Here is a 17048-nt window from a genome sequence, read left to right as displayed (position 1 = left end):
AGAATTATTTGTTCTAGTTCTGTGAAAAATATCATTGGTATCTTGATAGGTATTGCATTGTACCTGTAGATTGCTTTGCGTATTATGGTCATTTTAACAATATTAATTCTTCCAATTCATAAACATGTTATATCTTTTCATCTGCTTGTGTTATCTTCAGTTTCTTTCATCAATGTCTTATACCTCTCTGAATACAGGTCTTTTACCACTTTGGTTAGATTTATTCCTAGGTATTTTATTCTTTTTGATGCAATGATAAATGTGACTGTTTTCTTCATTTCCTCTTTCTGACAGTTCATTGTTAGAGGACAGAAATGCAACAGATTTCTGTATGTTAATTTTGTATCCTGCAACTTTACAGAATTCATTGGTTTTTCTGGTGCTGTTTTTAGGATTTTCTTTGTATAGTATCATGTCATCTGCAAACTGTCACAGGTATTACTTCTTCTTTTCCAATTTGGATTTATTTCTTTTTGTTGCCTGATTGCTGTGGCTAGGACTTCCAATAATATGTTGAATAAAAGTGGCAAGAGCTGGCATCCTTGTCCTGTTGCTGATCTTAGAGGAAATGTTTTCATCTTTTCACCATTGAGTATGATATTAGCTGTGGGCTTGCCATAAATGGCCTTTATTATATTGAGGTATGTTCCCTCTATATCCATTTGGGTTTTTTTTTAAAGATTTTTTAAAAAATATTTATTATTTATTTATTTTTGGCTGTGTTCGGTCTTAGTTGAGGCACATGGGATCTTTGTTGCAGTGCATGGGCTTCTCTCTAGTTGTGGCATGTGGTTTTTCTCTTCTCTAGTTGTGGCCCACAGGCTCCAGAGCAGGTGGGCTCTGTAGTTGTGGCATGTGGGTTCCAGAGAGCATGGGCACTGTAGTTTGTGGCATGCAGACTCTCTAGTTGAGGCGTGTGAGCTCAGTAGTTGTGGCATGCGAGCCCAACTGCCCCACAGCATGTGGGATCCTACTTCCCCAGCCAGGGATAGAACTCACGTCCCCTGCATTGGAAGGCAGATTCTTTACCACTGGACCACCAGGGAAGTCCCTATATCCATTTTCTTGAGGGTTTTATTTTTTTTTATCACAAATGGATGTTGAATTCTGTCAAAAGCTTTTTGTGCATCTATTGAGACAATCTTTTATTCTTCAATATGTTAATGTGGTGTATCACACTGATTGATTTAATGATATTGAATCTTCCTTGCATCACTGGGATAAGTCCCACTTGGTCATTGTGTACAATCCTTGTAATGTATTGTTGGATTCAGTTTGCTAATATTTTATTGAGAATTTTAGCATCTATGTTCTTCAGTGATATCGACCTGGTGATTCCTTCTAGTGTATTTTTTATTTCAGTTATTGTATTCTTTATCTGTTTGGTTCTTCTTTTGGAGAGTTCAAAACTATTGGACAATTTTCTAGACCTAAAGTGCCTTAGATCACCTACTTCTTTTGTTTCATTCCCTGGATTGCTCAGAATGGATGATTTGGCCTGTACCAGATGAACATATAATTTTCAGGCTGTAACTTTTAATTCATACAAAATTGTCCTCAATGTCAGAGCCTGAGCTGCCTTTTGGGGTTATATCTCTTTCTTCTCTATGGGGGAGCTTCAATCTGTGATCCTCTGAGTTACCCAGATGAAAGGCTGTCCTGCATCTCTAAGTCTTTTTTAAGATCCTGAATTTAAGACCAAGATTCATGGAAAAATTGGTCTAGGACATCTGTTTGGATGAAGTTTCTGCCAGTCAATGAAAGGATAACGAGCATTCAGCTTCTCTGTTTGGGACCAAGATTATCCTGATCTCATTCCCTTTGAGCACAATTTTTCTGTGCATCATTTGAAACTGAAAGACAAAAGTGATGGAAAAGGGTCAACTGAAGCTCTTTTCCCAACTATAGTCCTGAGCAGGAATATATTTGGCAAATTATGAATTAAGGCGCTCCCTTAATATTTTGCTAAGTGAACTTTGAAATCCAAGACAGACGTGATGAAAGACCTCTTTCAACAGATGGGATGTTGAGCACGTGTCAGTCAGAGTCCAATCAGGAAAAGAGAAACCGCAACAACTATTTTAACAAAGACAGTTTAATGTGGGGGATCGGTCAAATGGGTTTTGGAAGGAATACAGATAAAACGAAAATAATAAGTTCAGGAAGTAGCTTCATTTTTAGTACAAAGAGAAAAAGATTGGGGTTCTCAAAAACCTAAACACTTGGAGGAAGGGCCCTCAGAACTGCTTGCCTGGTGATTACCTCATTATGAGGCTGGATCTAAGAGGTGAAAAAAACCTGGAAACTGGAGCCATCTGCTTCTGGAACCAACAGTGCTACTTGGATAAAGAACCATACTGGGGTGACCCAAGCAGCAATAGAAAGCAAAAGGGAAATGGTGAATTCTTTCTCCCTACTCCTGCCTTCTAGTCTCTCTCTAGTTTCTCCTACTGGCAAAACCTCAAATGAAACCACAGAAGTAGTTTTAGAAACCCAGTCCCAATATCATAAAGATTAAAGGGGCTAGTTTGAAGCTGAGAGACAACAGATCAATAACTGATAGAGATGCTACATTGGGATGAAAACAGGAGAAAAGAATCTAATGACTGGATTTTAAGGGAGCTGGAGCAGGAGATAATTGTAAATAATTGTAACTGTAAATAAATATTTAGGAAAATCTGTACTAATTGATAATGCTTTTTGGTTTAGGTGTGTGTTTTGCTGGGTTGTGATAAAGCACTGTGATTTTATCTCAATGAGCATGTGCCTAAGGGGACCAATCACTGTTGGCTTACTTGTGGATAAAACTAAGAAAGGTAAGGCTTAGCTAAAAGACAGCAATCAAATTAAAGCATAGATACTAAATTTAATAGACCCTCAAAGAATTAGGTTCATTCCTCATTTTTTTCCCCTAAATTAAAAGTAACCAAAAAGGAGTAGGAAATGCCAATTGTAAAGTCTAAGATGATAGTGAACCAGTCCACTCATTCAAGATATATTCATGGAAATGTTTTTGTATTAAAACAAATAACTTAATAATAATACGTGACCTCAGACAAAAAAAGTCTTTGGTCCTTTTTTTCTGATTTGTCATATATGAATTGAACTAAATGGATTCTATCCTCTTTTAGCTTTTAAATGTTCATGCCTATTAAAATGACTACTTTCCCCCCCATATCTGATATCTTAGGTATTTATAGTCCAAACCCAGCAAACCAGAGATTCTCCTTTAGTTTTGATTTTATCATTCCCAAATCTTTAGATAACAGAATTTAATTAACTGCAGTGGTACCAGAGATTATGAAAGTGATGAGTTAAGAAAAGAACACATGACAACCGAAGAAAGACTCACATTTAATTATCTGGTGTAGCAGGCTCTATACCATTTTTTTTCTATTAAGACAATATATTCAGTGTTTCAATAATCCCAGGTATTTGAAAATCTTTCAATAAGATGACTAGAAAGAAAGACACAAAGCTATTTTAAAAATCAGTTCTTGAACTTTTGAAATAGAAATTCTGGACAGAGAAGAAATCCCATCAGGGTCCTGATGTCATCTGCTTGCTTAGATCACTTGCTTGCCTTAAATCACTATTTCTTAAACCTGAGAACCATGGATACCTGAAACTACACCTGCAGACTCCAGTATGACAAATCTATTTTAAGTCATATCATGGACTTATCAAAAAATTGGAGAGGAGTTCATCCTGATGACCTAGCAAGAGTCAGTGCAATTTTCTGCACTATCACAGATGAGTTATTGATTAATTACTTGGTATCTTTGTTGTTGGTATGGAGGAACAGACAAAAAGTCAAAGATGACTTCCCCTATTGCCTTTGTGGATGTCCAGCCAGCTCTTTGTGTTCTCAGTGTGTCAGGTCCACTGATATTAACCAAACCTGTACTGAGTGGGGAGGGAAAGGAAGCATTTGCTTTGCCAGAGTAAGAGAGAGATGTGGGCTTACCTTGGGAAGAGGGTTGGATTTATCAAGACTAGAAGGACTGAGAGGTGGTGGGTTCTGTGATGATCAGTGCACTGGCCTGATGGAGTTGACTGTGTGCATGCCTGGGGACCGGACACTCACAGTGTTCCCTTAGTTTGGTGGTAAATGTCTCAGTGGTGAAATTTGCCTCAGAAGGTGCAGACACTGTTAACCAACTCACTGATCTTCATGTGGACCGTGTAGACTTGGACAGTGGGCATCTCAGTAGTGATCATAATGGACTGAACATCAGAAGATCTTCCTCACTTTTACCAAATTATATAAATATTAGGGATCTTGTACAATATTAAAGGAGTGGTAGGATCCCCACAGTGACCAATATTGGATTTCCTCCCAACAGATGCTGTTAACATCTAGAGACATCAGTACATGAGCAACAAATTCACACCATACAAATGGTACACAACTGCTGAGGGGAACAGAGCAGTGGTCCAATCTAACAGGTTACTGTAGAAAAAGTTTTTTACTAAAAATTCAAAAACCTATTCATAATTATTTCTAAGCCCATACCATGTGGCTAGTATATTAGGCACTTAAAATTCATAAATTAATAATAATAATCATAATAGAACTTTGTGGTTTGCAAAATATTTTCACAGTTATCATCTCTACTCATCTTCACAACAATTCTATGAGGTGTCATTGTTCTTCATTTACAAGTAAGAAAGTTGAAGCCCAAAAGGTTACTGAAGCTACTTTGCATAGTTCTAAAGTAAATAAATTCATGAGTTAGGTACTATCAACTATATGTCTTTGGACTCAATACTATTAAAATTCTTGTTTTACAAATAAGAAAACTGAGGCTCAGAAAGATAAAATAACATTTCAGAAGTCCAATAACCCCTTAAATGTGGCAGAATCAGGATCTACGGCTCTAAACTTCACCACTGTAATCAATTCTGGACAAAGAGGGTGAAGGGAAATACTGTGCTAGGAGAAAGAACAGCTATGTGAAGGACTGAAGTGAGAGAGAGAATGTATTCTGCTTCCTGCATCAACTTTTTATTTTGAAAATGTTTTAACTTGGAGACAAGTTAAACAAATAGTTTAATAAGCATCCTTCCCTAAGATCCCCACTTTTAACATTTTGCCACATTTTTTTTTTTTGCATCTTTACTGGAGTATAAATGCTTTACAATGTTGGGTCAGTTTCTGCTGTACGACAAAGTGAATCAGCTATATGTATACATATATCCCCATATCCCCTCCTTCTTGAGCCTCCCTCCGACCCTCCCTATCCCATCCCTCTAGGTTGTCGTAACAAAGCATCTAGTTGATCTCCTTGTGCTATGCAGCAGCTTCCCACTAGCCATCCATGTTACACTTGGTAGTGTATATAGGTCAATGCTACTCTCTCACTTCATCCCAGCTTACCCCCCTTACCCCCCACGCCCTCAAATCCATTCTCTACATCTGCATCTTTATTCCTGCCCTTCCACTAGGTTCATCAGTACCACTTTTTAAAATTCCATAAATATGCATTAGCATATGGTATTTGATTTTCCCTTTCTGACTTATTTCACCCTGTATTACAGATTATAGGTCCATCCACCTCACTGTAAATAACTCAATTTCATTCCTTTTTATGGCTGAGTAATATTCCACTGTATATATGTGCCACATCTTTTATTCATCTGTTGATGGACATTTAGGTTGCTTCCATGTCTTGGCTATTGTACATAGTGCTGCAATGAACATTGTGGTACACATATATTTTTGAATTATAGTTTTCTCAGGGTATATGCCCAGGAGTGGGATTGCTGGGTCATATAGTAGCTCTAGTTTTAGTTTCTTAAGGAACTGCCATACTGTTCTCCATAGTGGCTGTATCAATTTACATTCCCACCAACAGTGCAGGAGGGTTTCCTTTTCTCCACACCCTCTCCAGCATTTATTGTTTGTAGATTTTTTGATGATGGCAATTCTGACTGGTGTGAGGTGATACCTCATTATGGTTTTGATTTCCATTTCTCTAATGATTGGTGATGTTGAGCATCTTTTATTTGTTGGACATCTGTATGTCTTCTTTGGAGAAATGTCTATTTAGGTCTTCTGCCCATTTTTGGATTGGGTTGTTTGTTTTTGTGATATTGAGCTGCATGAGCTGCTTGTATATTTGGGGGATTAATCCTTTGTCAGTTTCTTCATTTGCAAATATTTTCTCCCATTCGGAGGGCTATCTTTTTGTCTTGTTTATGGTTTCCTTTGCTTTGCAAAAACTTTGAAGTTTCATTAGGTCCCCTTTATTTTTGTTTTTATTTCCCTTACTCTAGGAAGTGGGTCAAAAAGGGTCTTGCTGGGCTTCCCTGGTGGCACAGTGGTTGAGAGTCCGCCTGCCGATGCAGGGGATACAGGTTCGTGCCCCGGTCCGGGAAGATCCCACATACCGCGGAGCGGCTAGGCCCGTGAGCCATGGCTGCTGAGCCTGCGTGTCTGGAGCCTGTGCTCTGCAACGGGAGAGGCCGCAACAGTGAGAGGCCCGCATACTGCAAAAAAAAAAAAAAAAAAGGATCTTGCTGTGATTTATGTCATACAGTGTTCTGCCTATGCTTTCCTCTAAGAGTTTTATAGTGTCAGGCCTTACATTTAGGTCTTTAATCCATTTTGAGTTTATTTTTGTGTATGATGTTAGGGAGTGTTCTAACTTCATTCTTTTACATGTAGCTGTCCATTTTCCCCAGCATCACTTATTGAAGAGGCTGTCTTTTCTCCATTGTATATACTTGCCTCCTTTGTCAAAGATAAGGTGACCATATGTGCGTCAAAGATAAGGTGACCATATGTGCTCTGGGCTTTCTATCCTGTTCCATTGATCTATATTTCTGTTTTTGTGCTAGTACCCTACTGTCTTGATTACTGTAGCTTTGTAGTATAGTCTGAAGTCAGGGAATCTGATTACTCCGGCTCCGTTTTTCTTGCTTAAGATTGCTTTGGCTATTCGGGGTCTTTTGTGTTTCCATACAAATTGTAAAATTTCTTCTTCTAGTTCTGTGAAAAATGCCATTGGTAACTTGATAGGGATTGCACTGAACCTGTAGATTGCTTTGGGTAGTATAGTCATTTTAACAATACTGATCCTTCCAATCCAGGAGCATAGTATACCTCTCCATCTGTTTATGTTACCTTTGATTTCTTTCATCAGTGTTTTATAGTTTTCTGAATAAGGACTTTTGCCTCCTTAGGTAGGTTTATTCCTAGGTATTTTATTCTTTTTGTTGCAATAGTAAATGGGATTGTTTGCTTAATTTCTCTGATTTTTCATTGCTAGTGTATAGGAATGCAAGAGATTTCTGTGCATTAATTTTGTATCCTGCAACTTTATCAAATTCACTGATTAGTTCTAGTAGTTTTCTGGTGGCATCTTTAGGATTTTCTATGTATAGTATCATGTCATTGGCAAACAGTGACAGTTTTACTTCTTGTTTTCCAATTTCTATTCCTTTTATTTCTTTTTCTTCTTTGATTGCTGTGGCTAGGACTTCCAATACTATGTTGAATAATAGTGGCAAGTGTTGACATCATTTTCATGTTCCTGATCTTAGAGGAAAAGCTTTCAGTTTTTCACCATTGAGAATGATGTTTGCTGGGGGTTTGTCATATATGGCTTTTATTATGTTGAGGTAGGTTCCCTCTCTGCTCACTTTCTGGAGAGTTTTTATCACAAATGTGTGTTGAATTCTGTCAAAAGCTTTTTCTGCCTCTATTGAGATGATCATATGGTTTTTATTCTTTAATTTTTTAATATAGTGTATCATATTGATTGTTTTGCATATATTGAAGGATCCTTGGATCCCTGGGGTAAATCCCACTTGATCATGGTGTATGATCCTTTTAATGTGTTGTTGGATTCTGTTTGCTAGTGTCTTGTTGAGGATTTTTGCATCTATGTTCATTGGTGATATTGGTCTATAATTTTCTTTTTTTGTGATATCTTTATCTGTTTTGGTAGCATGGTGATGGTGGCCTCATAGCAGGCGTTTGGGGGTGTCTCTCCCTCTGTAATTTTTTGGAAGAGTTTGAGAAGGATAGGTATTAACTCTTCTCTAAATGTTTGACAGAATTTGCCTGTGAAGGTATCTGGTCCTGGACTTCTGTTTGTTGGAAGATTTTTAATTTTGGTTTCAATTTCATTACCTGTGATTGGTCTGTTTATATTTTCTAATTCTTCCTGGTTCGATCTTGGAAGGTTGTACTTTTCCAAGAATTTGTCCATTTCTTCCTGGTTGTCCATTTTATTGGCATATAGCTGCTTGTCATAGTCTCTTATGATCTTTTGTATTTCTGTCGTGTCCATTGTAAGTTCTCCTTTTTCATTTCTAATTTTATTGATTTGGGTTGTTTTTTTCTTGATGAGTCTGGCTAAAGGTTATCAATTTTGTTTATCATCTCAAAGAACCAACTTTTAGTTTTATTGATCTTTCCTATTGTTTTCTTCATTTCTATTTTGTTTTTCTCTGCTCTGATACTTATGATTTCTTCCTTCTACTAACTTTGGGTTTTCTTTGTTCTTCTTTTTCTAGTTGCTTTAGGTGTAAGGTTAGATTGTTTATGTGAGATTTTTCTTGTTTCTTGAGGTGAGCAGGAATTACTATGAACTTCCCTCTTAGAACTGCCTCTGCTGTGTCCCATAGGTTTTGGATCGTCGTGTCTTCATTGTCATTTGTTTCTAGGTATTTTTGAATTTCTTCTTTGATTTCTTCAGCGATCTCTTGGTTATTTAGCAGCACACTGTTTAGGCTCCATGTATTTGTGATTTTTACTTTTTTTTTTCCTGTAACTGATTTCTAACCTATAGAGTTGTGGTTGGAAAAGATACTTGATAAAATTTCAATTTTCTTAAATTTTCCAAGGCTTGATTTGTGACCCAAGATGTGACCTATTCTGGAGAATGTTCCATGTGCACTTGATAAGAAAGTTTATTCTTCTGCTTTCAGGTGTAATGTCCTAAAAATATCAATTAAGTCTATCTGGCCTATTGTGTCATTTAAAGCTTGTGTTTCCTTATTAACTTTCTGTCTGGATGGTCTGTCTATTGCTGTAAGTGGGGTGTTAAAATCTCCCACTATTACTGTGTTACTGTTGATTTCTCCTTTTATGGCTGTTACAATTTGCCTTTTGTATTGAGGTGCTCCTATGTTGGGTGCATAAATATTTGTAATTGTTATGTTTTCTTCTTGGATTGCTCCCTTGATCATTATGTAGCATCCTTTCTTATCTCTTGTAACATTCTTTATTTTAAAGTTTATTTTATCTGATATGAATATTGCTACTCCAGCTTGTGATTTCCATTTGCATGGAATATCTTTTTCCATCCCCTCACTTTCAGTCTGTATGTGTCCCTAGGTCTGAAGTCGGTTTCTTTTAGACAGCATATATATGGTCTTTTTGTTTTGTATCCATTCATCCAGTCTGTGTCTTTTGGTTGGAGCATTTAATTCATTTACATTCAAGGTGATTATCGATATGTATGTTCCTATTACCATTTTCTTTTTGATTTGTGCCTGTTTTTGTGGGTCTTTTTCTTCTCTTGTGTTTCCCACTTAGATAAGTTCCCTTAGCATTTGCTGTAAAGCTGGTTTGGTGGTGCTGAATTCTTGTAGCTTTTGCTTATCTGTAAAGCTTTTGATTTATCCATTGAATCTGAATGAGATCCTTGCAGGATGGAGTAATCTTGGTTGTAGGTTTTTCCCTTTCATCACTTTAAATATGTCCTGCCACTCCCTTCTGGCTTGCAGCGTTTCTGCTGAAAGATCAGCCGATAACCTTATGGGGACTCCCCTGTATGTTATTTGTTGCTTTTCTCTTGCTGCTTTTAATATTTTTTCTTTGTATTTAATTTTTGACAGTTTGATTAATATGTGTCTCGGTGTGTTTCTCCTTGGTTTATCCTCTATGGGACTCTCTGCACTTCCTGGACTTGATTGACTGTTTCCTTTCCCACGTTAGGGACGTTTTCAACTATAATCAAATATTTTCTCAGACCCTTTCTTTTTCTCTTCTTCTTCTGGGACCCCTATAATTCGAATGTTGGTGCATTTAATGTTGTCCCAGAGGTCTCTGAGACTGTCCTCAATTATTTTCATTCTTTTTTCTCAATTCTGCTCCATAGCAGTTATATCCACCATCCTGTCTTCCAGGTCACTTATCCATTCTTCTGCCTCCTCTATTCTGCTATTGATTCCTTCTAGAGTACTTTAAATTTCAGTTATTGTGTTGATCATCACTGTTTGCTTGTTAGTTCTTCTAGATCCTTGTCAAACATTTCTTGTATTTTCTCCCTTCTGTTTCTGAGATTCTGGATCATCCTTACTATCATTAATCTGAATTCTTTTTTAGATAGGTTGCCTATTTCATCTTCATTTATTTGGTCTTGTGGGTTTTTACCTTGCTCCTTCATCTGTAACATTTTTTTTGGTCATTTCATTTTTTTTTTTTTTTTTTTTTTTTGCTGGGTGGGGCTGTATTCCTGTCTTACTGGTTGTTTGGCCTGAGGCCTCCAGCACTGGAGTTTGAAGGCAGTTGGGTAGAGCCAGATCTTGGTGCTGAGATGAGGACCTCTGGGAAGCCTCACTCTTATTAATATTCCCTGGGTCTGAGGTTCTCTCTTAGTCCAGTGGTTTAGACTCGGCGCTCCCACCATAGGAGCTTGGGCCTGACCTCTGGCTGGGTACCAAAATCGCACAAGCCATGCGGCGCAGCAAAAAAAAAAAAAAAAAGAAAGAAAAATAGAGCAGTACAATAGCAAAGAATAAAAAATAAAATAAAATTGGAAAGATAAAAAATATATTAGGAAAAATAAAAATATAATTGAAACAACTGCAACAAGGTAAAACAAAACCACAGCAGAAAAAAGAAAAAAAACAAACAACAGGGGAACAAGCCAAAAGGAGCAGAACAATAACAAAGTATAAAGAATAAAATAAAATTAGAAAAATAAAAGATTTATTAGAAAAAATATAAATGAATCAACAACAAGTTGAAACAGAACCCTAACCTAAAAGAAGAAAAAGAAAGAAAAAAAAAAAGGCCTTGGATATGGGGGGTGGAGTTTAGGCAAGGAGTAGAACTTAGGCAGGGGCTGGGTTTAGGATGGGGTGGGCCCTAGGCAGTGGGGAGGGGGTGACGTTTGAGCATGGGGTGGGGCCTAGGCTGAGGACCCACGCAGCTGAAAAAGGCCTTGGGGGCGGGTCCTAGGTGGGGTGATGTTCAAGCATGGGGCAGGGCCTCTGCTTAGGACCTGTGTGTAAGAGGAGAGGCAGCACGTCCAAAGGGGGTCTTCTGGAGTGTGGAGTTCTGGAGTTTGGAGGTAAGGCCCTGGCTGAGGGTTTGAGGCTGGGGTTTAGGGTCAGTGCAGTTGGAGAGGGTCTCAGAGGGTGTCTCTGAGTGTAGAGGTAGGGGCCTGCGGGGCTTGGGCTCTGCATGGTAGGAGGGAGGCTTCAAGGGCAGAGGATTAGGCCCCAGAACCTAACAGGCTACCCAGTTCCTAAGTGGACAGGGAAGGCACTGGCCCCGTTCCCGTCTGTTCCTTCGCACCCCACCCCCACTGTCTCCCCCAGGGTCTTCCCTGCACTGCTGGACTGCTAACTGGGGGTGGGTCCCACTTGGCGTAGGAACTCCTCGCCTCCCCCAGCCTTCCCTCAGGGGTGCCGGTCCTGTAGATTCTGCCTTTACTTTTGCTCCCCCTTCCCTCCCTCCCACTCGCTCAGGACCTGCGTGGCTGGAGGGGACCTCAGTGGGCAGAGGATCAGGCCCAGGATCTCAGAAGGCTCCTGGGGGCCCAAGCGGGCACGGAAAACCTGGCCACGCTCCTTTTTGATCCTCTGCCCTCCCCGATGGCCCCCAATTTCCCCCTTTGGGTGTGGGATCCCTTCCTCACCCCAGCGGCCCCTCTGGGGCACCAATCCTGTCTCGCCTCCATTTCTCCTCCCTCCTCATTCCCCCCCACACACCCCACATCCTAGCCAGTCGCTGGGGGTTCCTCCCATCCTCTTAGGTGTCCATGGTCCTCCACCAGTGCCTGGTAGGTGCCCTAGTTGTGCAGAGACGCGAATTCTGCGTCCTCCCGGTCCACGATCTCGACTCCACCCCCTGCCACATTTCAAAATAAGTTGCAGATATAATGACATTTCATCTTTGAATATTTCTGTATACCCTCTTAAGCTTCTTGTAGAAGCTTTGAGCTGACTTTTGAAGAAGAGAAGGAACATAAAGTAATTAAAAGAGAAAGGACACATTATTATATTGCCACTTTAATCATTACATGATGTTATGAAACAGCATGAACCTGACTTTCTCAGGGTTTAATCAAGATAGTCTTTAGGGGGCTTCCCTGGTGGTGCAGTGGTTGAGAGTCCGCCTGCCGATGCAGGGGAAATGGGTTTGTGCCCCGGTCCGGGAAGATCCCACATGCCGCGGAGCGGCTGGGCCCGTGAGTCACGGCCGCTGAGCCTGCGCGTCCGGAGCCTGTGCTCCGCAACGGGAGAGGCCACAACAGTGAAAGGCCCGTGTACCGCAAAAAAACAAAAAAAAATAGTCTTTAAGAAATAATAATTATTTTACCTTTATTTTAATCTGTGTGTGTGTGTATTTAGTTTACACACAAGATTGCCTTTAATTTCCATAATAGCCTTATTGGTGGTAATTAAGATAAATATTTTTAAAAGTCAAATGAGGAATCTGAGATGCTACAGAAGCTATTTTGCCGCAGGTCATTTGGCGAATATGTGAACAAACCATGTTTATGATATTGAAAGCAACGTTCTTCCAGATTTTTCCAGCTTACACAAATGCATAGTTTGTATCCAAAAAGGAATCGTATGAACTAGGAAATTTTGTCTCAGTTATATTTCTAAATGAATGCTCCTTGGATGACTGCTCCCTTTCTTAAACATTTTAGCTGAGTTTCTGCTAACTTGTAATATACTTTAGGCTGCAGTCCTTGAGCCGATGTGATAGCACTGTTGTATATACGCATTGCATTCTCCTCTGCTCCTATGGCTGTCAATACGATTGTTTCTTGAGATGTCCTCAGTCAGGACAACAGACATGTTATACCACCTTTGGATTTCTAACAGTTCTGAGTAACTCTCTGGATATATGTTTTGTACATAGGTGAGAGAAAAGTGAACATATATTTCTAAATTTCTGGGGAATTATTTAGAAGTGAATATGAAGTAACTGCTCAATGGATAGTTAGCATATATCACAAAAATATTTCAGTAGAAGTAGGATGGTTAGACACTTGCCAGAGAATCTGATCTCCCGGGTTCTTGTAAAGACAGAATGAATACCTCATTTTCCTGCAATTTAACCATTTGTCCTCAAATAAAGAAATAACAAACCTAACATTTCCTTTCTAATTGCTATATATATGTGATGAGAAATCATATTTTTTTGCACAATTTTTTGAGGACCTGATAAAAATAGTACTAAGAAAGGAAGCATTCTCCTCATATTTTTCTGAATTAGGTAAGAGAAATATAATTTTGTAGTTTCCTTTCTTTCATTTTTGGAGGTTCTAGTGAAACTCAGTCCTGGCCATGAGGGACAACTAGCTGAGAGCAGAGAGAGGAAAAGAGGTGCTGAAATGACCCAGGCTTCCAGAGTTCTTACAGTCACAAGTTTTCTAGTTAGTTGTAAGCCCTGATAACTCTGGTTATCATATGATTTTGGTTATAATATGGTCATAGATTTTGCTAATGCCAAACCTGAATGAGAGCTAGTCTTTTTTATGTTTGTTTGAGAACCACCTGCTTCATTGCTTTGGAGTAAATTAGTCAATGAAAACTTTTCAGAGAAACTTGAAAATTCCAAGTTTCACATGAACTTTAGATAGATAACCTGTTGCCTCAGTGCTTCAGATTGTGGTCATCAGTGCCTGTTTCACTTTTTCTGAACTTTGGTGGTGAATTCCCTGATCTTTGTTCCCCCAGCTCTTCTATCCTTCAGATAAATCCTTATTCTTATAACAAACCCTTTATTCCCGGAATTTTAAAGTGGCTCTGCTTTCTTAAACAAATCCAGACTGAAAGGGTTCAGTTTCCAGGGCATATGTATTAGTAGTTGCTGTTTAGTTGAGAAAGACCATGTATACTAAGAAGAAAATTAGAAGTACTGTAAGTAAGAATGAGGCAGTAAAAAGGTCCTGGAGATGACAGGAGGGGTTGTGGTCAAGAGTATTGTTGAATGAGCTATCCTTGGGCAGGAGGAGGAAGGGACATATCTTAAGACTAGAAGAAAGTTAAGAATGATGTATTAGTTTGCTTTCTCTGAGAAGAAGACACCAGAATGGAATTAAATGTGCAAGTTATTTATTGGGAAAAATGCCTATGAGGGAAAATGGGGAGCTGGAGGAGGCTTTGGTTCAGGGGAGAACTTTGGTTCAGGTATGACCTCTGTGAAGGAAAGATGGAAGAAAAAAAGGTTGAGTAGGAAGTGCAAGTGCCATTTTGGAATTCTTTATCTAACCTGTTATCACCTGTGAGCACATCCCACGGACAGCCCCACCCATACTGCACCTCAGCTGTGCCTCACAGCTGTGTGATAGCCCCACCCATCAGTGCTCTGCAGCAGCTGCAGCCCTACCATAATGGAAAGGCACACACAGAACACATAGGGGACACCCTCTGAGCACCTGGCTCTGATGGCCAGGTGGGATTACACTTCTGAGCCCCACAGGACATCCTTTAAATAAGGTCAGTCCTTCAAAACTGGGAGACATAGCTGACATACCTAACACATAGTAACAAATGCAGAGAATGAGGCAAAATGAGGAGACAGAGGAATATGTTTCAATCAAAACAACAAGACAAAACCCTTAGCAAAAGAGGTAAGTGAAATGGAGATGAGCAATCTGCCTGATGAAGTGTTCAAAGTATTGGTCATAAAGATGCTCACAGAACTTGGGAGAAGAATGGATGAACACAACGAGAACTTCAACAAAGAGATAGAAAATATAAGAAAGTATCAAACAGAAATTATAATTGAACTGAAAAATACACTACAGGCATTCAATATCAGAATAGATGAGGTAGAAGAACAAATCAGTGAGCTGGAAGACAAAACAATGAAACTCACTCAGACAGAGCAGCAAAATGAAAAAAGAATTTTATTAAAGTGAAGCTACCTGAAGGTACCTTTGGAACAACCTGAAGTGGAGTAACATTTGTATTATAGGAGTCCCAGAATAAGAGAGAAAGGGCCAGAAAAATTATTTGAAGAAATAGTGGCTGAAAACTTCCCCAATCTGGGGAAGGAAACAGACATATAGGTCCAGGAAATCCAGAGAATTCTAAATAAGATGAACACAAAAAGACACAAACCAAAACACATTATAATTAAAATGTTAAAAATTAAGGATAAAGAGAGAATTCTAAAAGCAGCAAGAGAAAAACAATTTGTTACATATAAGACAAACCCCATAAAGCTACTGGCAGGTTTTTCAGCAGAAACTTTATAGGTCAGAAGGGAGTGGCATGACATATTCAAAGTGATGAAAGAAAAAAATTACCAAACAAAAACTCTCTACCCTGCAAGGTTATCACTCAGAATTGAAGGAGAGGTCAAGAATTTCCCAGACAAACAAAAGTTAAAGGGGTTCATCACCACTAAACCAGCCCTACAAGAATATTAAAAGGATTTCTCTAAGTTGAAAAGAAATGGCACAGTTAGAAAACACACAAAAGTAAAAATCTCCCTGGAAAGGGTAAGTACATAAAAGAGGCAGTGGATTGGTCTTTTACTTATAAAGCAAGCTTGAAGGTTAAAAGACACAAGTAGTAAAAATAACTAAAATTACAGTAATTATTTAAGGGATGCATAAAATAAAACGATGTAAAATTTGTCACCAAGAGTATGACAAGTATAAAAAGTATATTTTTAAACTATAAAAAGATAAAGCTTTGAAGTATGTTCAAATTTAAGCTGCTACCAACTTAAAACAGGCTAATACTTATAAATGGTGTTGTATGTGAACCTCATGGCAGCCACAAGGATAAAACTTATAGTAAATACAAAAAGAAAATGGGAATGGAGTCTAAACATAACAGTAAAGAAAACCACCAAAACACAAGGGAAGAGAGAAAGAGGAGAAGAAATAGGGAGGAATTACAAAAAACAGCCAGAAAGCAATTAACAAAATGGCAATAACTACATATCTATCAATAATTACTTTAAATGTTAATGGACTAAATTCAAAAGACATATAGTGGCCGAATGGATTTTAAAAAGACTAATCTATATGCTGCTAATAAGATACTTACTTCAGAAGAAAGGGCACATACAGACTGAAAGTGAAGGGATGGAAAAATATATTCTATGCACATGGAAATGAACAGAAAGCTGGAGTAGCTATACTCATACCAGACAAAATAGAATTAAAACAAAGACTATAATAAAAGACAAAGAAGAGCATTACATAATGATAAAAGGGTCAATCCAGCAAGAAGATATACATTTATAAATGTATATGCACCCAACAGAGGAGCACCAAGAGATATAAAGCAAATATTAACAGACTTAAAGGAAGAAATTGAAAGCAATTTCTTGTTAAAGTAGGGGACTTTAACATCCAACTTACATCAATGGACAGATCATCAAGATAGAAAATCAACAGGGAAACATCAGACGTAAATGACACAATAGACCCAATTGCTCAACAGATATCTACAGAACATTCTATCCAAAAGCAGCAGAATACACATTCTTCTCAAGTGCATATGGAACATTCTCCAGGATAGATCACATGTTAGGTCGCAAAACAAGGATCAATATATTCAAGAAGACTGAAATCGTATCAGACATCTTCTCCAACTACAAAAGTATGAAACTAGAAACCAATCACAAGAAAAAAAATGGGAAAAAACATAACATGGAGATTAAAAAACATACTACTGAAAAACCAATGAGTCATCAAAGAAATCAAAGGAGAAATAAAAAATACCTAGAGGCAAAGGAAAATAGATATATAACATGAAGTCTATGGGATGCAGTGCAAATGATTCTTTAAAATGTTTTTAAAATATTTATTTATATTAAAGTATAG

This window comes from Pseudorca crassidens, chromosome 4 (assembly GCF_039906515.1).
Source record: "Pseudorca crassidens isolate mPseCra1 chromosome 4, mPseCra1.hap1, whole genome shotgun sequence".
NCBI lineage: Eukaryota > Metazoa > Chordata > Mammalia > Artiodactyla > Delphinidae > Pseudorca > Pseudorca crassidens.
This window is presented reverse-complemented; position numbering follows the sequence as displayed.